At 54.2% G+C, this 25,108-nt stretch overlaps 1 long non-coding RNA gene across 2 annotated transcripts; it reads left to right on the top strand.

Moving 5' to 3' along the window:
* The first annotated feature begins 11,750 nt into the window (after nt 1-11,750).
* Nucleotides 11,751-18,636, top strand: LOC128628480 (uncharacterized). Of its 2 annotated transcripts, none has more exons than XR_008392876.1 (3): nt 11,751-14,441; nt 15,563-15,725; nt 16,858-18,636. It is a non-coding gene; the product is annotated as an uncharacterized LOC128628480 (long non-coding RNA). The 2 variants fall into 2 exon arrangements; XR_008392877.1 differs by lacking the exon at nt 16,858-18,636 and adding an exon at nt 16,153-16,829.
* Nucleotides 18,637-25,108: the final 6,472 nt, after the last annotated feature.

Raw genomic sequence — 25,108 nt, 5'->3', positions numbered from 1 at the left:
GATGCTGAGGCTTCGACAGCCCCCAGCTTCCTCATGGTCCTGCACAGTCCCTCTTCTTGCCCCAGAGGCGGCCCTCTGGAGCCTTGCCGGTGGAATTCTCGCCGGTAATTTCTGCCTTGTCAAGCATGCTTCTTACTTATTCATGCACTTCTCTTCCAGAAATGTATGTGCGTGAGTGAGAGAGAGAACGGGCACCTCATCTGATCGTTACTATCACCCAAAGGCAGAGAGCAGGACAAGCCAGGGTGTTCCACGTCCTATCGGAGCCCATTTCACTAGTGCAGAGGAGGCGGATGCCAGAATGGGGACCCCCAGGGCCTCCAGCAGGCAGCCTCCCTCCCAGGCCTCTGGACCCCGCCCTGGTTTCCTTGTGGGTTCTGACAACAGCCTCCAAGGAGGTCTTGGCTGGCCAGGTCTGGGCAGGGGGATGCAGGAGGTTGCAAGGGGCATCTCCTGAAGGTCCCTATCAACCACTTCCAAAGGATCTAGCTGGAAGACTTTGTTTTCTGCGTGTCCAGCAGGGGGCAGCAGAGAATAAGCAGACTGTGGCCCATGCCCCAGGAGTTGGAGGTTGGTCAGCTGGACCTCCCTGAAAAAGCTTTAGGCTCTGAAGGTGGTGGCTCTCCATGAACCCTGGACGCCCCTCTTCCAACAGGGTAGCCTGGCTGGCGACAGAGAAGGAGGTGTTTAGGACCCTGGAGTCAGAATGTGGGTGGGCTAGGGCCTCAGTCCTACCTCCTTGTGCAGGCGACAGAGCTGAGGCTCTGGAAGGTCTCTAACATCCTAGGTCCTACTTGAAAGCCGAAGTAAAGCCAGGGTTAGTAGCATCCGGGTTAGTAGCATCCAGGTTAGTAGCATCCGGGTTTCCAGACTTGCGGGCTGAGGCTGTTGGTCCTGCACTGTGGCACCGTGATGCCTCCCTCCCCAGACAGTCCCTGCACGGGCATAACGTATTGCCAGAAATACATACGTAAGTACAGAAGAGGAAGGAGCAAAGCGGGAGCCTTTGAGCAGGGAGCCACTCAGTGCACGTCTGCAGCCTTTGTCCGAGAGCTGCCGTTTGCCCAGGCAGGAGACACTCTTCTGACGTCTGTCTTGCTGGAGCTGACAGGGACCTGAAGGTTGGAGAGGAGCTGGGTGGCCCGAGGGGTCCCCCTGGGAATTGTGCGGGTGTCTCAGTTCCCTAGGGCTGCTGAGGAATCGCCACACACTCAACGGCTTAAAACAGCAGGGGTTTATTCTCTTACAGTTCCAGAGGCTCTAGGGGAGAGTCTGTTTCCTTGCCTCTTCCAGCTGCTAGAGGCCCCTGGCATCCCTCAGCTTGTGGCGACGTCTCCATCTTCAGAGCCGGCAGCGTGGCATCTTCCAGCCTCTCCCAGGTCCCCCTGCTTCTGTCTGCACACCCCCTCTGAGTGTCTGTGACCCTTGGCCTCCCTCCTATTAGAAGCTGTGACTACACTGGGCCCACTGGGTGATCCAGGATCACCTCCCCAACCCAAGACCTTTCATGGAATCACATGCGCAAAGTCTCTTCTGCCACGGAGGTGACCTACTCACAGGTTCTGGAGACCAGGATGTGGCTCCATTACAAAGCCTGCCACAGACAGCGAGTGTCCCTGGTCCCGGGGTTGTTCTCTGGCTTGCCCTGTGCCCTGAGGGATGCCATGTGTGCTGTGCCTGGGCTCCTGGACCCCTGGGCTCCCTGCTGGGGCTGGCAGCAGAAGGCTCCAGCAGGACATCTGTGTGGAGGGCGAGGCCGGGCTGAGGCTTTGCGGGGTTTGTGCTCTTTGACCTCTGGTCACACAGGCGTTGGGCAGCCCTCCTGGGCCACAGCCTGTGGAGCAGCAGGGCCTCCTCGGGCCCCTGAGGCCTGGGTGTGGCCGTGACTCCCACCCAGCTCGTCCTGAGTGCACCCCATTCCTCACTGGTCCCCTCAGCCCCATCTGCACCTTCTTTCAGCTCTTTCCACAGCCGTCCCTCTCTGGATAGCTTTCTGGACGGCAGAAAGCAGGAGTAGGTCCTGTTTCCTGCTGATCAGGTGTCTGGTCTCCTCCAGGCTGCAGGGAAGAAAGGAAAATGGAGAGATTGACAAACATGGGCGAGGTCTCCCAGCTGGTCAGTGGCAGGGGCAGGGGCAGAATTTGAATTTGGGCCCAGATGCCGCAAAGGGGGACTAGAGTCAGCATTTTTTTTGCAATGCTCCGTTGGGGCACGGCCCCCTCCCAGAGGTGAGGACACCCTCAGGTCCAGGCTGTGAGAAGGGCTCAGCCAGAAGTGACGTCTGAGGGTCCAGCGAGCACCCAGAGGCTGGCACCCAGAGGCTGGCCGTGGCAAACACCTGCTGGCCCACGAGAAATGGCCAGCAACCTCAGTGGGACACCTTCAGCCAATAGTTCGACCTTCTGCAGTACACGATCTGCAGGAGGCCCGGTGTGAGCCCCGAGTTCTAACAGGCACCTCCTTTTTGAGTGCCCCTTGCCCACCAACCGCTTCACCAGTGGGCGGTGCTGGCGCCACTTGGCCGAGGAGCTGTCGGCGGAGGAAGCACATCTGTCCGGGTCAAACGGCTGTGGGTGGCTGAGGCCCGGATGGAAGCACGCGGTTTGGATCCCGAGCTCAGGACCCTTTCTCCGGGCGCCTAGTGCTCACTGAGTGTCAGCGGTGAGGAGGAGCCGAACCACACAGAGCAGAGCCGGCGCTTCTTTTAAGTTCCTGCAAGGCCGTTGCTCCTGTGGAGCCCTGGCCGCGGTGAGGGTGGAGAGAGCTGGGGCGTGCGGGGCTACCTGGGCCTTCCCCAGCTCCCGATTTTCCCCAAGCCCTGCATCCTCAGTGGGAAGGCGGAACCCGGCCCCACCATGGCAACTGCTGGGTGATGGCCACGTGGCGGTCCAGGGGTGGGGCTTCTCACAGCCGACATCTGGAGGCTTGGTTGCCCTGCCAGGTTTCATACCCGAGACTCAGCCTTGAATTTCGCCTTGATTGAGTAGTCCATGAGTGAGGGGCTGTCCTGGCCACCTCCGAGCGCCTGCTGTTTGGGAAGGGCTGCTCCCGGCTCAGCCCCTTTCCTGGCCCTGCCTGCTCTCAGGGCTTTGACGGAAGGTTAGGTTCAGCCCGCTTCCGTTTATGGTGGATTCGAGCACGTAGTTCCTGGCCTAATTACAATTGCTCCGTTACTTCAGGTATTCTCATTAGTGTGGGCATCTGAGGAACACAGAACCTCGCCTTTCCTCCTTCCGCCAATGAAAATATCACTTGAAGACACAGAGGAGCTTTTGTCTCTCCCCAGCAGTCTCAAGGCTGGCAGCTGTTAGTGAGGGTGACAGTTCCTCCGTTCTGTTCACTGCGGTGTCCCCAGCAGCCAGACCAATGCCTGATCTGGACCAGGGGCTCAGAAAGGTTGGCTAAACGAGTCATTTCTTTATGACCAACATCTCAACTCTTACATGTGCAGCCACCCTCCGAAATCATCTAGTCCAACACCTTTTGCAGATGGAGAAACTGAGGCTCAGAGACAAGAACGGACACGCCCGTGGTCACAACACTGAGTCACCGACAGACCCAGGGCAGGGACAGGATTATCGACTCCTAACCGGGGTTTCACTTGAAGTTTGCAGCTATTTTCACCAAACTTTTCCTTTCTGCCTCACCCATCCTTTCCTCTGCCCGCGGGGGGCGTGGCAGCATTCCCCCTTCTTGTTAAACTTCCACCCACGCTCTGGTCTTCTCCACATTTCTCAGGAGGCTCCTCACCCACCCGCTGGCCAGCCCTGGCCCCCAGCTGGGGCTGCCCATCGTCCTGGCCTCCCTAGCCCCTCAGGAAGGACGAGAGGGGGACCCACGCTCCGGCATAGCTGGTCAGCACGAGGCGGGACAGGACCATGGACAGGCCTGCCTGCTCCTTCTTGAGGACTCGGGAGAGAGACCCCCAGAGACAGAGGCAGGGCGACCTCGCCCCAGGTGGGAGCCTGGAGGCAGCTTGACTGGGGGACGGTGGGCTGCGGTCTTTCCCCCTAGTGGTGGGAGAGAGGACTGAGAGAGCTGTGCAGAAAGGGGAGGGAGGGAGGGAGGGAGAGGAGGATGAGGAAGGAAGATAAGGAAGAGGAAGAGGGAAAAAGAAGGAGAACAGAGGATTTTCCCCTGTGTGACACCTTGGTACCCTAAGTGACACCTTCGGCTGAAGCTCTAACTGTCCTAAGTTCTCCTTCAAAGAGTTGCTGGGAGCAGCTAGTGGGCTGATGTCCAGTCCACGATGATCTAATGCAGAGTGACCTTGAGCCCGACGCCAAGGTGCTGGGCAGGAAGGGCCGAGAGTGGCACTGCCCCATGGGAACCTGGAACAAACTGCAGAGGTAATTTAAAAGTTTTCCAAAAGCAACATTAAACATAAAAATGACATAGGGGGAATAACTTTAAACCAACAGGGCAAAGACATGATCACTTCGTCATGGGATGAGTTTGAAGTGACTCACGAAATGTGCTGCTCTGTGCCTCAGACAAACACAGAGCGGCCACACTGCCGGGCGCCGCAGTCACTGGAGGGTGGTGGCCGCCACAGTGACAGCACGGGTCTCGAACAAACCCCCACCCCCACCGCGCTCCGACCCCAGGCGGCCGTGCACTGGTTTTATCCACTCCCGAGCTTCTTATGAATGTAATGCAACGGTCCATTCCTTCTGTGTGCTCATGAGGCAATGGGTGGGAAGCCCAGGGTGTTCGTCCAGAGGTGTGTTCCCGGTGGTCTCAGCGGGGAGGCATTGACGGTAGTTTTTGTGGTGTCAAGAGACACGGACAAGGAACCAAAACAGCCCACCTGTCATTACCATCGTTCCAGTTGTGTTGAGGGACCCATGCAAGGCTTTGGGGGGCTACCTAGTTCCAGGGGACCCCTGTGGACCTCCTGGTCATCTTAGATGACTGTAGTTATCACAAGCTGCCAGTAGATGGCAGGAGAGCTTCTTGAGGACGGGAACCTTCCCCTAACTCCCACCAGTGCAGTGCTGGCTAGTACCCAGCTGTAGGCTTCAGCCGAGTTGCCCGTGAATGTCGGTTCCCGAGGGCAGGGCCTGAGGACGTCCACCTCGGACACTGGGCGGCATCAGCAGGCCAGAGCTGAGCCAGGGGTGCCAGCCGGCCCGGCGGATTCCTGGGACTTGGGGGTTTCTCCTACCCAGCGGAAATTCATCCTCGAACGGTGTGGCATAAGCGAGGGGTGGCCAGGCCGGCGCTGGCGGGTGAGGCAGGGTGAGGGCGGTGGCATCGGGGAGGGTCACTGGGCAGACTGCCCACAAGGGCGGCTGCCAGGCTGTCGGTGGACCCACGTCCCAGGCAGCCCTGGGAGGATTTCCACCCCCTGCGCCCCAGGCGTGCGTCTGTCTTCCTGGGGTTCTGCTCTGGGGGGGGTGGGTCTCATTTCCTGGTGGGAAGGCAGGACCCTGAGCCTCCTCCCGACTCTCACGAGCCCCCGAGGCGGCCAGCACGGCCGTGCAGGGCGGCCCACGCGCCCGCTCTCCCCTCTGCCCGCGGCTCCGCCCCTCCCTCCGTCTGCGCCGCCCCCAGAGCTGACCTGCGTGGACCAGCCCTGGCTCCCTCGGCTTCTCCTTGGTCTCTTCCTACAGAAGCCCTAACAGGACACTGGGGGCTGGTGGAAAGTGGGGCTTCTGTTCCCTCAGCTTTCTCTCTTGGGGGTCCCCGGGCCTGACTGACCAAAGGCCACAGCCCGCTGCCCCAGGGTTTCACTGTGTTAGTTTCCTATGGCTGCTTGCTGTTCAGAAATCACCACAGATTTGGTGACACTGACAACACCAGTGTGTCACCTTCCAGCTCTGGAGGCCAGAAGTCAGAAATGAGTCTTATGGGGCAAAAATGAAGGTGTCATCAGGGCTGTGCTCCCTGACAGGGGAGGCCCCAGGGGAGAATTCGTTCCTCACCGCTTCCTGCTTCCCAGGCCACCTGCGTCCCCCGGCCCAGGCTACGTAGGGCTCCGATGTCCTGACGTCATGTCTGCTCCAGTTCCCCTGGGTCCCCCTGTACAGGCCCTGTGGTCACACTGCCCCCCCACCCCAGACAGCCCAGGGTCATCTTCCCATCGCAAAGTCCTACCCACCTTGGAAGGTGGTGCCTTGAGAGGTGCAGGGAGGAGGGCTCGGACCTTTTGGGAGGGCCGTCTGCGGGTCACCCTTGATTTTACGGTTCCGCTAACCGCATCCTTCCCTTCCTGCTGGGGGTGGACACGGTCACTGGTCAGGGGTGTGGTGCCGTTAGGGCTCATCTGTATCGGGCCCTTGTCCTAGCGCAGTGCCCTGTGAAAACCTTCCCCGAACAACCCAGACCGGGGCCGCTCCTGGGTGCCTGCTGAACTGCGGCTCCAACCCCGGGGCAGGTAATGGTCAATTTTCCAATAACCTTTGAAGTGGATTTTCCACTTTCCGTACCCCACCCCCTTTTTCCCCGTGAGGACTTTGAGGGCTGGAGAGGTTCAAGGTCACCAGGCCGGAAGGGGATCTGGGCCCGAGTTCACCCCCCTCCCCCACCCAGCAGAGCGCTCATCCTGCAGCCACTGCTCCTGATCCAGGCCCGGAGAGGGTCCTGTCCGCCAGGCCCTCACCCGCTGGAGGGTGACATCGCAATGGTTTTCAGGGGACTGTTCCTCAGTGGCCCTCTCGGCTGCCCTCTTGCATAGGACGTTGGGGCCATTACTGCCATTGGTTTGGTTGTCACCCTAAAGCTGACCGTGTCTGTTACCCACTTGCTGTAACAGTTCCCTGGAGTCCCTCAGAGATCATCTCAGTGACACTCACTGGCTCCAGGGCCGCACCAGAGGATGGCATAGAATAAAGGTTAAGAACAAGGAATCTGAAACTGCACAGGCTTGGATTCCCAGCCCGGCTTGGCCACTGACCAGCTGTGTGTTGTTGTGCACGATGCTTAACCTCTCTGAACTGTGGTAGCCTCAGTTGTACCATGGAGGCTAAGAGGGCTGTTGCCCAATTGGGTGGTTGGAGGATTAAATTAGTTGATGTACAGACAACCTTAGGAAGGCCCGCCATGGGTGCTCAGCACCCGCTGCAGCTGCTTTCATGGCTGTGAGCCCTGTGCGCCCTGCCACACAGAGTCACCACCGCGCACGCCTGGCCGTGCCCAGTAGCCACAGCCTTGAGTTTGCCTTCTGCAGCCCTGGGCTCCGGGGTCCCCTGTTTTGGGCAGAAACCCGCTCCTGGCGGCTCTGGGTGAGAGAGGATTTTCACAGTCTTCTTGCAGCTCCTGCCACGGCGGGAGTGAGGGATGTGCAGCCCCGGGAGCCAGCTGCCTATTTTGCGCCAAAGTGAACAGCGCGACCTTTTGTGGTGTCTCTTTTTTGTAACGAATCTCACAAACGGCCGACACCAGTCTCCAGCTCTTTCACAGCTGCTTTTCAGGACCCCTTTGGGGACTTCTGAGCAAGAAAAGTGACACCGATCTCAAAACTTCGAATCCATCCTGCTGACGATTTTGCATCTGTCTTTTTAGAAATGCCTTTTCCCTCCCCAGGACGTGCCTGGCCGGCCGGCCCCTCAGGGCTGCTCTGTCAGTGCACGGCCTGAGTCAGCAGCCTCGTCTCCTCCGGGGCTTGTGCGTGGCCCAAGTTCAGATCTGAGGGAGGCACCTTTGACCCATGGAGGGGAGGCTCAGTGGTGGGCTAGCCCCGGCAAAGAGGGGTCCTCTGATTCAGTGAAGCCATCAGCTGCCTCCGCAAACACTCCTTCCCCTCCATGTCTGTTTTGGTTAATTTAAGAACAGCCGCCCTCAGTGGGAACCGTTCCTGGCAGCGTGACGAAGCCGGCTCCCAGGAGAGCTGCTGCGGAGGGAAGGGTGGTTAGCAGGGTGGGGGCGGGGGGGGCAGGGTGGGGCTCCCCGGAAGGGGCGGGGCACCGCGATGCTTCCTCTGTGAGGAGCCTCTGTTGTGCCGGATGAGCAACCGAACGTGGTTATTTCTGGGGAGGGTTAAAAGCAGCAGGAGAACGGATACCTGTGGTGGAAGAACCTGTGACGGAGAGAAGGGATAGTCACCAAGCCCTGCCCTTTCGTCCCTGGGCACACTCTGCGGTCTGCCCCCCACCTCCCCCACAGTCAGGGGTGTGTGTGCCTGACTGCGGCTGGCAGAATGCGGGTGCAGTGGTGGGCGACACTTCCGGGCTTGGCCCCGCGTGTGGTCACCTTCCTGCCTGCTGACTGACGATGCCCAAGTGTCACTGAAGACAGGGGTGTGACGATGTGAGACCCTCGCACGGAGGGAGTCTGGACCCACGGAGAATGATCCGTGAAACTGTAACATGCGTCAGGAAGAAGCCTGTACTGTTTTCAACAGCCTTTGGAGAGGTTTTAGAATAGTTGGCCAGGCCTGATGAACGCAGGTGCTCACGGTCAGCGAGTCCGAGTCTGTCACTGGAAGATGTGGGGGGACAGACGGAGAGATGACCCTCAGGGACCAAACCCGGCAGAGAAGGAATTACTCGGGGTGGTGACACGCCCGCACGGATGACGGGCGTCCCCGGGTCAGACGTGCCACAGCACTCGAAGGCCAGGGTCAGAGTCACGTTCAAGGACAACGACGCTTCCCTTACGTGAAACCAGACGGTGGTGACCCTGGAGACAGATGGACTTGCTTTGGGGCCGTTTGGGATGAGACCAGCTGCAGCCCCTGCAGGCGGCGGAAACGGTCTGCAGTCCAGAACCTGCGGTCTCACCGCAGTTTACAGGAACCTCTTCTGCACTTGCTGCAACCACTTAGGAGTCGTTGGGCTTCCTTTCTGACCCAAGGCCACGAGGATTCTCGCTGGGTCTGAGCTCCAGTGCTGCCCTGGCCGGGCCCTGAGGCGGCTTCCCTCCACCCAGGCCTGCTCCCACCTCTTTTCGGGGCGGCGATCTGGCTGACAGGGCCCGAGGTCCTCCTCTGGTGAACTCACCCCCTGCCCCCTGGCAGGCAGAACTCCTGCAGACCGAGCAGGCAGGCTGCTACCCCTGGGCTCCTCAGGGAAAGGTGGGGGTGAAGCCCCATGGTCAAGGTCCCTGGCAGCACGAAGCAGGTCCTATTATTCCTGGCCCCTTCTTACAGGGTCACCTCCCCACACGAGTGAGTCATTCACTGAAAGGACTTCGGGACAACAGGTCTGGGTGGGCATCTCACAGGGCCGTCTGCTGGGCGATCACCTGGCTCTCCTCTCTAGGACATGGGGGACCCTCGTCAGCATCTCGCCCACCTGAGGGGGCTGGAGTGGGACTTCAGCATGCAAGCCATGGGCAGTGGGGGTGGACTAATGGGGTCTTTTGTTTCTCTGTTCCTATTGGTCAAAGCCCACACTGCTCCAGGTTCCCAGGCTCTGAGCACATGGAGGTGAGTGAGAGGCGGGTTGTCTCCTGACCGCACTTGAGTTTGTAACTCTGGCGGGGGCGGGGGGGCTTGTTCAGTCTAATGCCTGGTGTGGAGGACAAGGGGCCTTCTGCCAAATCAGGCTTGTGGGGCGGCCAGGGAGAGTGAGAACTACAAGGCCACTGGTGACCCTTGAGTGATCAGTAGCTCAGTTTCAGACAGGTGGTAAGCTTAGGAGATGGAACGCAAACACTGATCCATGAGAAAGGGGGGCCAGGGGTCAGAGGGGCTCTCCAAGGAGGAGCGAGGCAGGGCTGGCCATGGAGGTGCCTCCTGGGGTCCAGCACATGCATGCTCGTTCGCAGCCGGGAAAACAGGGAAGGACACAGACATGTGATGTGGGGGGGTGGGGGAGGGAGAGGGAGAGGAGGGAGAACTGGTAAGTAGAGGGATGAACCCTTATGAAGCAGGTGACCTCCCGGAAGCATGGAGTGGCTGCCGTCCCCTCACGGCACACGGTGGGGTCATTATTATCCCAGTGTTCAGATGTGACAAGAAAACTGAGCCTCATTGGTTAGGACAATTAAGTCAGTGACTAGAATAAACATAGTGAATTGTGCAAATACATTAGACCTTCCAACCAGTTGGTTTGCCTTGTTAGTAGGGGAATCGGTGGTTAGCCTGGTGATACCAAGCATTACGCTCCCATCACGTGGATGTGGACACTGAGGCTCTGAGAGTTAAGGTAAGAGCATAAATATGTGTCTGATGCTTTATTCCTGATTGTGAGAGACAAGGTGTTGAAAGAAGGGAAGAAGGCTTTGGGGCAGTTTAAATCCATCTCCTGCATTTACTCTCTTAATGCATTTACCATTTTTAAAACACTGACTTTAGAGAGAGAGAGAGAGAGGAAGGGAGAGAGAGAGAAACATCTATTTGTCGCTCTATCTATTTATGTATTCATCAGTTGCATCTTGTCTGTGCCCTGACTGGGGAATCAAACCCACAACCTTGGTGTATTGGGATGATGCTGACAAGCTGAGCCACCTGGCCAGGGCCCTGCCTTGCTTTTCTGTTTTTGTGGTGAATTCCATGGATTAGGAGCTTACTAGACAGTGTTTTCATTCTTGGAAGCAGCTCCAGGACTGGCCACCAGGAATATTGTCCAGCTCAACATAGGGCTCAGCTACTTCCTTGGGGGCCCAGCCCCTGTTACTGAAATTGCCAGGGAGGCATGTGCCCCGCCAGCATGTCCACGTCCTAACTCCAGGATGTGTGACTGTGACTGTGTTGAGGTCACACGGCAAAGGGGAATTAAATTTGCAGGTGGAATTCGGTTTTCAAATCAGCTGACCTTAAAATAGGGAGCTGTTTCTGGATTATCTGAGTGTGGCCAATATAATCACAAGGGTCCTTAAAAGTGAAAGAGGGAGGGGAGGACCAGGGAGGGGGCAGTGTGAGAGGACTTGGCCTGATGTCACTGGCTTTGAAGACAGAGGAAGGGGCCACGAGCCAGGGAATGTGGATGTCCCTCTATAAGCAAGAAAAGGCAAGGTTCACCTGTAGAATTTCCTGGCGGGAGCCCAGCCCTGCCCACAGTTTGACTCGAGGCCACTGGGACCCGTTTTGGATTCCTGAACTCCAGAATTGTGCGATAATGTAGTTTGTGTTGCTTTAAGCCACTAGGTCTGTGGAACTTTGTTACAGTAGTCGATGCAGTTGAGTAGTGCACACAAAGGTTACGGTCAGTTTCAGGAATGTGAGGGTAGATTTCAGGCGTAGAGAAATGTCCCTGAACTCAAGACAGCTCAGCTCCCAGGTCTGCTACAGCTTCTGGAGGTCAGAGACACTGGGGCCAAATCAGGGCACAGGGTGTGGCCTGAGCTTCATGCCCAGAGGAATTTCTCGTCTGGCCCCAGTTCCTGCGGGGACCACATAACCAGGATGCTGCAGTGTTGTAGACCACTCTGTCTGGTTTTAGGAATTGTATCTCTACCCCCTGTGGCTAAGGGCGAGGGACGACCTCTGGAATGCCAGCGGCAGGAGACAAAGCCTGTCTCTAGTAGCAAACGCCGCCTCAGTTCCTCTCCCTGCCTCCAAAGCTTGGTCGGAAGTCAATGATGGGTAAGACCCCTCACAGCGGGGGGCAACCTAGGCCAGACTCGATCACCTGGGAGGCCTTCATGGAAGGACTCGGGGGGCTGCAACAAAGAGCAATGGACTCTCGCCCCCCGGCTTTGACAAAGCCCGAGTCCCCATGTTCTCTGGGAGAAGCACTTCCTGGCTCTAATCCCCTTAAGCCTGAAAACCTGATGGGAAGAGGTGCAGCTCCTTGCCTTGCTAGTATCGGGGAGAAATCTGGCATAAGAAAGAATTCCTAAAAATCCTGTGAAAACTGCTTTGATAAGAGTGCTTTCATTCATATGTTAAGGGTCCGAGCAGGAAATTGAGTATGTCTTCCAAAGTTTCTGCAAACCCCCTTTCTTGACAGAAACTGACTCAGACTAAGCCCTCAGATTTCTTTGTAATGTTATGTACTGTTTGATCCTTACTGCCTGTATTCCTGTGTATGACAACATAGTAAAAGGCTATGGAGAAAGGTGCTCGGGGCCTTTTTCTCCCCTGAGAAACTGGCCACAGCCCACGCCTCCTCCTCCCCAAGCAGATCCAGCATCTTTCGGCCATATTTACTCATTCACGCATGTCCGCGGCACCAGGGGGACTCTCGAAAGAAGTCGCCCCCACACTGCAGTTCACTTGACGTCTTTGCCTCTGTCTCTCAGCCTTCCTACATTTTTATCTTCCTTCTTATCCTTCAATTTCTCGATTGTCTCCCATAAAATATCTTACCCTTTCGGCATGAGATTCCTGACTTTCAAACTCTTCAAGATGACATCATCTGAGGAGTCCATCTGTTCCCACCCGCACTGCCAAGAATTGGAATAGCAAAGCCAATGGCATCCCAGAGGGGCCCGTGCCCCTAGGATGGAGAAGTGCAGGTGGCACTGGTCTCGGTAAGTTAGGGGTGACCTGCTGGTAACACTACCTTTCCGTTGCAATTCTGGGAGGTCCTTCCTAATGTGAAAAAGTAATTCCTGGTCACCTTTGCCACCACCCGAACATTTGAAGTCAAGAAACATAAGCACAGCTGCTTAGTATTTCTCAGTAAGCTCTTACGCTCATTCCGAGCATAAGAGCTCAAGTTTGCAGGAAAAGCGCCCCTATGCCTGTACCCCGACTTCACGTTTTGTGGGGCTTCCCCTTGCAGCTTGCCTTGAGGAAAGCAACGTTCCGTAGTGATAATCAAATTTGTCCATTAGAATTCTTCCCGCTAAAACTGAGCCAGTGCTGTGTGCCGGCCTCCGACAGGGACTGCAGCTAATTAGAATCTCAGCAACGCTGCCCAGCTCACTCCCACATCTGCGGCATTATTCCAATCAATTTTATTCTTTCGCTAAGCTGCCAATTTAAAAATGCGTTTATTTGAAAGGTACACAAAGATTAGCTTTCAATTTTCAACTTCAGCCTCAACCTTACATTCACGGAGCATCTTTCACGGGTGGCTTCTCTTTTTGTCCCTGCAACCTTCGGCAGCTGCGTTAAAACCTACTTGGAGAAGCAACACCCATCCTGGCTTCAAGGAAAGAAAAAGTAAAATTACTAAATAAAGCACAAACTATTTAGAGAGACACGTGAAGGTGGAGAACAGCAATGAGCGAGTTCACCTGTTCATTATCAGGGTGGATGTGCTGGGTCACAGGTCTGTTTCCCATGGAAAAAGAACCCGTCCAATAAATGGTTTACAGTAATAAAACCCGAAACCACATATCTCCTTTCATCGGAGTGAAGGTCCAATTCATAATAGCATTTCACATCAGATAATTCTGAAGGTTCTTTTTTTCCTTCTGTGGAACCATTTTTTAGCTGAAACATTGTAGTCTTGAAAAAGCACAGAATTACAAGAGAATCTGTACGTATTTCAGGAGTGAGCTTCCTGGCAATCAGCATGTAATAGAAGAGCATGTTTAACATGAAAGCACCTTGAAAACACATATTCCAACATTAATTTCCATTTCATTATTTAAACTACATGTCCAGTAATGATATCGGGCCATGGAGCAGGCACAAGGCATTTCCAGAAACCTGCCACTTACCAACTGAGAGCTGTCCTGCCTCCCCCCCCCGCCCCAGGGGCCCAGCCATGCGGCTGAACAGGGCCACGGGGAGAAGGCGAGGGGAGGGCCGGCACCGTCTCGGGGCAATTTCCAGTCTACGCTGACCCAGGAATCATACACTGCTGAGTCTGGACTAGAGATTTCATACATTGTCTGCATATTGCCTATTGTGAATCTTAAGCTTTAACACCTTAAATTCAATTGAAGTCTTAAATCTTCCCAACGCAGTTAGATCGTAATTTTGGTTGAATTAATACTTTGTGTTCGTATTATCTTGACTAGATAAATGTGGTTTGCTGTCCAGCCCGGGCGGGGTAGGCACCAGGCTTCCTTGCATGTCCTCGTTTGGGGCTTTGCTTCCACTGTGTCTCGTTTAGTCCCACCCCGTCTCCTCCACGATTTGAGTATTGGGAGCGTACTGGCCACTGCCTATTCCGATCTTTAGTCCAGACCTCTACCTTGACCTCCAGACCTCTGCACCCAATCTCCTTCTCAACACCTCCTCTTGGATGTCCAATAGCTCTCAACCTTAAGGTCTAAAGCACAATTCCTTAGGTCACCTTCCCCACCCTGCGCATTCATTGCACTGTTCCCTGTGCCAGTTACCAGCCACTCACCCCATCCTTCCACTTGCTCAGGGTAAGAACTGGAGGGGCTTTCTGATGCTCCCCATCCAAACTCAGCAAATTCTGTTACCTCCACCTTGAAAATACGAGGTCTGTCCAGGAAGTATCCAGCCATACAACATGAAAAATAGTGACATTTACTGAAGAAGATACAAGAAACATTGTGCATAGGACAATGACATCTCAGTCCCCTTCAAAGTAGACATCTTTGGACCTCACACAGTTCGCCTGTCATCTCCTTCACTGTTCAAAACACTGCAAAATTCTTTGTTGGAATCTCCATCAGCTTCTCTGGTATGTTTTCCCGAATCTCATTGAAGGTCTTGAAATCTCTTCCCCTTCAAGGTGATTTTAGTTTTGGGAAAAGCCAGAAGTTGCAGGGCACCCAATCTGGGCTGTAGGGGAGCTGAGGCACCTGGGTGATTTGATGTTTACCCAAAAAACTCTGCACAAGACATGATGCATGAGCGGGCACCTTGTCGTGATAAAGCTGCCAATCACCGGTCGCCCACAGATGCAGCTGTTTTCATCCCATTGCATCTGTCAACTGATGGAGAACACTAAGGTAGTTAGTGCTCCTTATTAGTTGTTTGGCCTGGAGGGGTGTACTCGTGATGGACAACATCTTTGCCATCAAATAACACCGTTAACATGGTCTTGATCTTGCTGCGACTTTGCCGCACCTTCTTCAGGTGTGGAGAACCAGGGGACTTCGATTAGGATGACTGGGCCTTCATTTCTGGATCACAGCTGTAGACCCACGATTCATCTCTGGTTATGACCTTCTTGAGGAAATCTGGTTCATCGGCAGCCGTTTGAATCAGGTCATTAGCAACTGCAGCGCACTGTTCCTTCTGCTCTGATTGCAGAGGCCGTAGGACAGATTTTGTCACGACACATTCCACGCCAAGATCCTGCGTCAACAGCTTGGACACAGTAGTGTTTGGAATCCCCAGATCAGCTTCTCACGCTGTCAGTCGCTGATCTCGTTCACTGCAGCCCGTACACATTCAACATTCTCAGGTGCTCTGCTTGCTGCAGGCCTTCCAGAATGTGGGTCACTGTCAACAGATTCTTGACCATCTTTGAAGTGTCTGTGCCACACTTGAATTTGCACTCACTCATTACATCATCTCTGAAAGCCTTCTGAGTAGTTCCCACAGAGGAAGGTTCAAACCTAAGGCAAAATCTGATGCAGACTCATTGCTCTACTTGCTCAGTCATTTTGAATGTGATGGCCCCACAATGCACATGCTCACTCAATGGCGTCTACCACCCCCACTGACTAGCGCAGTGAAGCCATCATTGTTCACGCATGCGCATCCCAGTCCACTCTCCTTGGCTGCCAGGTTGCATTGATGTCACACAGACTCTTCTGGTTGTATTAATAATGGCTGCACTTTTTTTCTGGACAGACCGTGTGTACCCAGAATCTGTTTCTCGCCACCTCTCTCTGCCATCACCGTCGTTAGCCCACATCCGATGCCTGCAACATGCCCTGTAATTGGTCTCCCTGCTTCCACCATTGTTCCCCGACAGTCAACTTCAACACAGCAGTTGGAGGGATTCCTTTAAAAGGTAAATTAGATCAGGTTGCTCCTCCACACACACCCTGCTGTGGCACTCTCCATCCAGGTTCAGGCTACTCCCGCCTCACAGGTCTGGTCAGCGGTCCTTGAACACGCTGGGGGCACTCCCTTCACAGAGGCTTCGCACTAACTTTGCTTCTGATCCCCCCGGAATTCCACGTGGCTTCCTCCCTCCTCTCTTTCTGGTCTGTTAGCTGAAAGTCAGGGATCCCTGCCTGGTCTCTCTGAAGTTGGCCCTCCATCCCCCCCGGACTGCCCATTCCCACTTCATTTCTCCCCACAGCGCTGTCACGGTTTGAGACTGAGTGACAGATCTTGTTTCTCTGTGGCTTAACACCACATATCCCAGGTGGCTTATTTAATTGTCATTTCCTTTGTGAATGCATTATTGTTTTATTTCAGTATTATTTTCTAAGGATCTGCTTCTCCCTGGGCCTGTGGAGATTGCTTTGAACCAGGGTGATCAAATGCCAGGCAGCTGCGTGAGAAGAGAACTCAGGGCTCAGGGGAGAAGGAACCTGGAGACTCGGAAACCATAGACAAAAGCCCAAAGAATGCACCAGAAACAACGCCACCCTGCCAACGAAGCCACGGCCAGTGAGACTAGCTGAGGCCCCAGCCCGGCACTGACATTCCTCTCTGTGGGGGCTCCTGGGGGGCAGAGAGAACAGCTTGGCAATGCAACCGGGACCTGTGTCTTCTAGCCCAGCAGCCCGAGTCCCCACCACGGCCTGCCGCTGCCAGGCACCCGTCTCCAAATCCAGCTGATTCTTTCTGCAGGAGTCCAGTGCAGGCAAAAGCACGGGCTGGGAGTCGGATGGGTCTGAGTCTCAGGCTTGGTTCTGCTCCTCCTAGCTGTGTGATCTTGGCCTTCATCTCCCCAAGCTGCGGTCTGCTCATCTGCAGAGCAGAGAGAGTAACAATGCCTGCTGCAGATGTGGGGAGGATTCGAGGAGGTCACGCATGAGCACAGCGTGGGACACACGGCAGCTGCTCCGTTCACCAGCTGTCGGTGCCATTTCTCTGCGGGTGAGGGGAACCCTGAGGGCCACACCTCCATAAATGTCGTCCTTGATTAAAATTCATGCCATTATCCACCGTTGTTTTCATTCTTCTTTCAGCAGCCTGAACCCAGGTCTTCATGGGCTTTTTTTACCACCGGCTGCTAAGATGGCCCCTTGATTGCCTGCCTATATCCAGCTGGTGGTGGGATGAGCTCCTCATCTCTGGAAGTGAGCAAGAAGCAAGAAGCTCCCTGATGAATTCTTGCTGTGCTTCAGGCCCTGGACTGGAGGAGTGAGGCCAGGTGGTCAGCCTGGATCCCCTCATCAGTTTCGGAGGAGAGGTTTTCATTCTGTGAAACGGTGAGCCCCAGACTCCGTGTGTGAGTGTGCTGCCTGGCAATTAAAATCAGGGGAGTTTAATCTGGAGAGAGTTCCAGCTCCGTTGTTTGCCCTTTTAATCTTGTCTGTTGCCATGGGAACGGCAAGTGATTGCAATCACCACTGTTTGTATTGTGAGCTCGCTCCCATCGATGTGGCTTTTGAAAAATAAGAAATACGAATCTTGACTTCGACGTGCCACTCATTACTATTCAGAACAAACCTCGGAGAAGTTCTGCCCACCGCTTGCTTCCCGGTGCACGGGGAGTTTGGAAATTCCCAGCAGCCCAGCCTCAGGTCCCTGTGTCCCTTCGCCCCTCTCAGCCAGGTGCCTCTGCAGAGGGTACACTCAGAGCCTCGCTGCTTCCCTCTCGCGGCCACAGCACTCCATTTCAAGCTCGTTGTTATTACGTTAATGGCTCATAATCACAATAATGATCACTTTCTGAAGATGGAGGGAGCAATGCTAGCAGGTCCGCGGCCTTGCAGAGGGGTAGCCTGGGGAGAGCAGCTTCCGTGTACCTGCCACGTCTGAGGGGCCCAGGAGATGTTCGCTCTCGGGCTTGGCGGCACCCGACCTGCCTTCCCTGGTCCACACCCGACCTGCCTTCCCTGGTCCACACCCGACCTGCCTTCCCTGGTCCACAGAGCTCTTTGGGGACACGCCCATCCAGAGGCTGCCTGGAGGGCCAGCCCCCAGCTTTCCCACATGCTTCTGAATAAATCTGAAATGCCTTTGCCTCCCCCTTAGCTTACAGACTGGGATATTGAGACAATGTGAAAATGTTGGCCTAATGCCCGGATATAATTGATTAGACCATTTTTCTTTGAATAGGAAAAGACTCCAGAGAACATCTGATCCCACCTGCTGTGTAACAACTCAGAATAAGCTCCTGAGTGAGGCCCTGGCTTGCCAGAGGTCACCTAATAAGAGACTGCCTCCCAGCCCCTGTCTTCTGGTTTTCTGTAAATCTGATCTCATTTGTGAGATACGCCCCAGGGCATTTCATTTCATAAACTTTACACAATTAAAACTATCTTGTAGTTGAAATACACACTTGCCTTAGATGACTTTTCTTTAGGTAAGATGCAAGTTGGTATACAATTTTTAAAAAATGAGTTTAATTATAGAAATCGGACTATGTTCTCAAGTCAGAGCCGCAGGCCAGGAGCAGAAATAGGCCCTCACTGATTTCAGAATCAGCCCTGACCTCCAGGCCGTGGCTCCAGGGTTGTCTAGCTGTGTGGTGCTGGGGGACCTGCCTCACGTCCTGGACCCTCAGCATCCTCTTCTACGAAATGGACAGAATGGGGCTTGCCCTGTCCACCTCCGATCAGTGATGAGGTTATGGATATGGATGTATTTTGTAAAGTATAGAAATTGTACACGATTAAATTACGGTGATTGTTGTTACAGACTCTTGGAGTTAGGTCTTCTGGCTCCAGACAGGAATGCAATTCCTCTTCTAGACCAGAGGTCTGCATGATGGACCTAAGATTTTACTCTTTTTCCTTGGATTACAGGCCAATCAAGTATGAGAAGTATACCCAATACTAAACCCCCAGCCTCTAGCTCAACAGATGAGCCATAGACCCATTCATTCAGGCAAGTCCTGGCCCCTCCCTGCCGGCGGGCCCTGAGCTGAACACAGGGATGCCACCGTAAGTAAACAAAGATGGTTCCGGCCTGGTAAAGCCTCTCTGAATTCTCTGCCTCTGGCATCAGCATCTCGGTAGGACCAGGGTTTTTAGCCCGGCATTTGGGGCATTTGTTTGAAAACCAAAAGCCTCAGAAAGGACGCTGAGGTCGTATCTTTAAAAAAACAAACTGTGTTTTTAGTTTGAAGTAAACTTTGATTCTTCTAGTGAGGGAGGTGAGGGAGGGGGAGGAGGAGATGGGCAGGGCGGGTCCCCCCTGGTTCAGACCTCAGGCTGGTCCCTCAGGAGGCAGCGTGGACACACCAGAGGGTCAGACCTCCCACCCCCACCCCTGGACTCAAGAGTATAGGCTCTCCAGACCCTGGTGGTACTGGCCACCACACGCTGTGGGCGGCAGAACTTCCACAGTGAGGTGACTGCTGGCTGCAGTTCTTTAGAGCGGACCTTCTCTGTATAGGACCAGGAGGCAAGCGTTTCCTGCTTTACGGACCACGTGGTCTCTGCTGCAACTGCTCCACTCTGCCGTGCTGGCGCAAACACAGCCACAGACAACACATAGATGAACGGACATGGCTGCATGCCAATCAAACTTCATTTGCAAAGACAGGTGGCTCTGGAGGATGTGGCACTGTGAGCCATTTGTAGCCAGCTCCCACAGCACTGGCTTGGAAGGGGATAGAGAAGGTACAAATAACGTCCATGTCTTCATTAGCTACGTGGGAGAAACTCCCGCACTGGCTTCCAGAAAGCCGGAGGCTTTGACCGGGGCCTGCCTGCTGGGCGGGCCCCGCTGTCGTGCACACTCGGGAGAGGTGGATACCGCCTTCCCTCCAAGAGACAGGCGCACAGTAGGTAGACTGAGCTGGGGGACTCTCTGAGCTGCTTCCCAGAGCAGCCCTCAGCATCCGGAGCTGGCAAACCAGGGAGCAGACACGGAAACTAAGGAGCCCCAGCCCCGATCATCCAGGCTCTGTGGGCGCAGCGGGGGAAGGGCACGCAGGGGCTCTGAGAGAGAGTGCTGGGAAGCAGGCACTGCCGTTCGTCCTGGGGGAAGAGCAGGACTGCTGGCTTCAGCCTCTCTGTCCGAGGCAGCGTGGCACCTTCCTCGCTGTTAATCTCAGAGTTATACGTGCCTAGAAGAAGGCCACGGAGACAATTTGTTGTCAAAACGACCAGGTTCACTTTGGGCATATTGAAGAAAAAAAAGCTATTTTCTAGTGTCTAAATCTCATTAAAAAAGCAATTTTGTAATCAATTACAATGCAATTTAGCCACTCACTGTTTAATTATATATATAAAAGAAGAGACGAAGGGGCAGCAGAAGTGAGTTTGTTCTTCCTGTCCTCATATTTCTGAGCCAGGCCGAAAGAGCCTGTCTCCGAGGACGCTCCGGAGCAGGATGAGTGGCCGGCGTGGCCCAATTACAGTCCAAGTTAAACTTTCCAAGTCAGTATATCACGGCGGCCTGCGGAGGTCGCCTGGCTCGGAGCACACCAGAGTGGGAGAGGCTCATTTTTCTGCCAGAGCTCGGACCTTTCTTACTCTGTCATGCACTATAAAAACGGTATCATTCTATGTGGATTTTATTAAGGGAAGATTATTTCTATAAATTATTTTTTAATGCTGTGGAAGAATTTGCCTTCCGGAACCATCTCGGTAAAAGTACTGGGGGGTAAAAAGAGATTGGAGTCTGCAGAGCGCTGGGGACTCAGGGCCTGGGAGCGTGTGCAGAAGGTGGCCAACCGTGGGTGGCCGTCCCCATGGGGAAGGGCTTGGAGGGAGGACGGGGCACCTGGAGCCACAGGGTGGGGAGGACACTGACACGTCCCTTACTCGGAGGCCGAGGGGAAGGGTCGCCCCCCGGACCCTGTGCACTGTTCCTTCTGCCGCAGCTCCCGTCCTGGCTCAGGAACACGGAGAACCCAAGGCAGAGGCGCTGGCCGAGGCCTGTCCCCTTCCGAACACCCCTCCTCAGGCCCATTCCGGCCTGCGGACCCACGGCTCCTTCTCTTTGCTGCTGGCCCACGTTCGACTGCCCTCTCCTCCTGGACACTGCTTTCCAGTCGAAGCGCCACAGCCACCAGAACCACGACTCCACCTTTTCAACCCACCTGGCTCCCTTCTTGCCAGGGAGGGGTATTGGCTTCACAGAACCCGGATAGCCGGGTCTTTGGAAACATTCAAAGGAGGCTTATTTTTGCTTTTCTTCTGCCTGTTTGGAATCACGAAGGTCAGGGGGATGCCTGTTGAGGGTGTTTTGGGGGGCATCGTGGGCTGGGCAGAATGTGCTGGCTGCAAAAGATAAGTCACCAGCGTCGGTACTCTTGTTTCAGAAAACGGCTGCATCAATGTCGAATGTGGGCTAGAAGCTGCATTCACGTCCTGAACTAAATGGTACGTTCCTGCCCTTAGCGCATCAGCTTGTGGTTAAAGCCCAAAGCCCACAAAGCTTCAGCCGTGAGTTATGTTCACAGAAATCTTTCAACTTCACAGCAAGAAATCTGTTTCTTGTCCTCAGGCCGAGTTTCAGCTCTGGCCCAGTGTGGCCCAGTGTGAGCCCTGGGTTCTGGCTGCAGGAGGAGGACTGACCCCAGCTATTATTTGAATTCTGGCTCCGTTTTCAGACTGAGCTCTGGTGCTGGCCAAAGCTTGAGGTCCAGACGCTAGCCCCCGACTGAGCGTGGGCCTTTGCGTGGTCTTATCTGTGAGCCGGCTACAGCCAAGCGTGAGCCCTTCATCTACCAACAAATGGCGTTGTCACAGGGAAGTCCCCCAAAGAGCCCAGGCTTCCTCCCATGGAGGGGTGGCACAGCCAGGCCCTGCACCCATGAGGCTTGGAGACGCCCTAAGGGCAGGGAAGCTGGTCAAAGTCCCTCAGACTGTAAGTGCGGCTGCTGCTGTCCCTGTGTGGAAGGAGGTCCCTGGGGGAGATGAAGAATGTGAGCATTTTACCCAAACCCCAGCTGGGCTTGGTACCTGCTCGGCACCTGCTCGGCAACTGTGCCCATTAGAGATGCCACAGAGGTTTCTAACGTCCCCCCTGCCATGGACCGATTGTTATGTCCCCCACCCCAAGTTCATTTGTTGGAACCCTAATCCCCAGTGTGATGGCATTTGGAGGTAGGGCGTTGGGAAGTAATTTGAGGTGGGTAAGGTCAGGTGGGTGGGACCCTCACAATGAAATTAATGTCCTTATGGAAAGAGGAAGAGACTCCAGGTCTCTCCTTTTCCACCACATGGGAACATAGTAAGAAGGTGGCCATATACAAACCACGTAGAAAGCTCTCCCCAGACACCCAATCTACTGGCACCTTGATCTTGGACTTCCAGACTCCAGAACTGTGAGAAATAAATACTTAAGCCACCTGGTCTCGACACTATTTTATTACGGCAGCCCACGGGCCCTCTCCTCCACCCCATCTCAGTTCCAAAGGCTCTTCACTCAACTTAGCTCACGAGGCACTGTCTCTGGGATAAAACAAATGATGATGATGATGAGGGCTAGTACTTACACAGTGCCTACTGTGGGCCAGGCTTTGCGTTCATGTTCTGTCCACTTGATTTCACAGAACCCTCACGAACAACCCTGTAAGATCAATATTCTTACCTGTCCAATTAACAGAGGGGGCCAGTGATGTGCGACCCAGGCAAGACATGAGCTCAGCCTTTGCTGACATCATAGAGGATGCCTGTAACCCTCATGCTAACTAAGCAGAGTAATGACAGGTCATATTTGCACAGGCAGATCATTTGGATTGCTGAGGCCCTGGGGTTAGATGTGAGAGAGAAGAAATGGGGGCCTGGACACGGGGCTCAGCTGGGGAGGCTGCTGCAGAGTCCGGCCCTCTGGAAATGCAGCAGCAGATCCTCTATGGAGAGAAGCTGACGAGCCACCACCTTTGTTCTGTCTGCTTGAACTTCTCCCAGGACATGGCCGCTTCGAGTGGAAAGGCTGGGGGACCCACGAGGTGGCCACCGCTGCAAGGCCTGGTGGCTGGACCTTGGACAGCTCCTGCCTCTTCGCCAGGGTGCCTTCCCGGCCTGCTTGACCACTCAGTTTCCACTTATCTAATTCCCAGTCAGCCTGGCCGTGAGCCATGCTATGTAGACAGAACGCATAATTACGTATCGATTTTCTTCCAAAGACACGTAGCCTAAAGTTAAAGTGGCACTTTGGTGGCCCTGCATAAACACAATCTGAGGAGAAAAGAGGGTTCGATTTGGGGAGGGTGTGAAAGGAGCCAGATTCCTGGGTGAGGGGCAAGGGCCCAGCGTGACCCAGGAGTGGGAACTCCCACTGTCTGGGCTTTGGGGCTGGAGGAGGCCCCATTGCCGCCTCATTGGGATTCAGATGCTGCCAGGGCTGGATGTGGGGACTGGCCACCGTTGGGGGGACAGAAACCTTCTCTCCACCTCATCAGTGGTAAGGTGAGTTGAGATTCGGTCTGTCCGTTTGTCCATCTATGCAGTCCTCCTCCATCACTGCCGTTTTCTGCGAGTTCCCTCAGGTGATTAAGTTTCATGGTGCTTCGCCAGATGGCATATTCTCTCCCTTTGCCAGTCCTCCAGGGACTGTCTGAAACACAGGCCAAGCACTCTTACCTCAAAATTATATTAAGGAGTTTAATTAACAGAAATGACTCCGTAACCCATAGATCACACTGGGAGTGGGTGTGCTCCATGCAGACGCACACAGGCTCCTGGCTGGCTCCAGGCGTCTGGGGGCCCAGCCACGAACTCCACAGCTATCAAGTCAACCCCTGCCCTCCCCTCCTTCCCCAGGAAAAGCTTCAGTGGGGAGCCCTAGGTCCTGAGGTGTCTGCCTGCCCTAGGGCCCCTCCCCAGGGGCACCAGCTTTGTTCCTCTGTGAGGTCCAACAGAAGCAAGTTCTCAGGGTCAGCTCCCGATGTCGAGGGTGGGGGCGGGGTAGACGATGGCCAGTCTGCCACCGTCACACCCTCAGGCTGGGGTCTATGGGCCACAGGGTACCCGCACCCTCAGGCGGGCTGCCTGGCCTGTCCTCTTTCTAACGGCCACATCAGTGTGTCTCCTTCTGATTCAGATGTGAGCGGGAAACAGCGCACTCGCTTCATCACCTGTCGGGAGGCTTTACCTGCTTTTTTTGTATCACCCCTTCCTAGGCACCTCCTCCTTTTCTTCCTTTTGTCTTCAGAACCTCACAGGTGGTTCTCCAGGGTGCTTTCTTATGCCTCCGAAGATGCCCAGGGGGCTGTCCACTCATGCCTGTCTGGTCCACAGCCCTGATATAACAGCCAGTTTTCAGTCAGCAGTACGGATCCCAGCAAACTGCTGTGATGGGGCCAGAGATGGAGGGTGTGCTTCGTTGTCCTACAATGTTCTCAGCGAATTATCCTCTGTCCTGCTGGACTTTGCATGTCCAGCCAGACATTCTTGTAGGTGCCAAACTTGTTTACATGCATGGAAACCTATAACATGAATACTTTTCGGCTCAGCTTTTAAGGTGCGCCAAGCAGTCCAGGAATGTAACTATGATGTGCATCTAGGCAGTTCTGTAGTGTGCGTTGCTCTGAATGCTGCCAACAGTTGTTCTCCACTTGGAAGTCATTAGTGATGGTAATGATGCTCGTAATATCTGAGTCACCAATATAACACTCCTGTATGACTCGGCATGCACGGATCTGCATATAAATGTAAGAGGCTGATTAGTTCATTATGTTTTCTAGTGCAATTATGCCCAAGCATTTAGTTATGGGAATATGGATTGTGTTATTATCCTTTATTTTCTTTCTCAACCTCCTTTATTTTATGGGTAGTGAATTATTTAGTTTTTAAAAAATTTAGTGTAGGTCGGTTCTATTTTCATTTTAAGGATGGTAAAGGGTGCTAAGGTACATTGTCACCCAAGTGTTCATGTCCTTTTGCAACGTGACATTGCCACTCCTCTAATTCATAAGCGAAGTTTATTTCTTTGCTCCTTGAATCTGGATTGGCCTTTCAGCTTGCTTCGATCAACAGATTATGGCAGATATTATGTGACTTTCAAGATCATAAAATGCTTTGCAGTTTCTGGTTTCTCCTTCTTAGAATACCACCCAGAGACCACCGGGCCAGGAAGCTGGTCGAGCCTACAGGAGTGTGGAGGGGAACTGAGGAGCCCCGGCTGGTGGCCAGACCACAGGACTTGTGAACAAAGGCATCTCAGATATTCCAACCTGGCCAACCTGTCAGCTAATGCAGGCCCATAAATAAGCCCAGTAGACAAACATTCCAGCCAACCCATAGAAACATGAGAAACAATACATTGTTGTGCATTAAACTACTAAGTTTTGGAGCAGTTTGTGATATACCA

This window comes from Artibeus jamaicensis, unplaced genomic scaffold (assembly GCF_021234435.1).
Source record: "Artibeus jamaicensis isolate MK-2021 breed Jamaican fruit bat unplaced genomic scaffold, CSHL_Jam_final contig_777, whole genome shotgun sequence".
NCBI lineage: Eukaryota > Metazoa > Chordata > Mammalia > Chiroptera > Phyllostomidae > Artibeus > Artibeus jamaicensis.
Note: the sequence above shows the minus strand (reverse complement) of the source record. Positions and strands in the feature narration are given on the sequence as shown.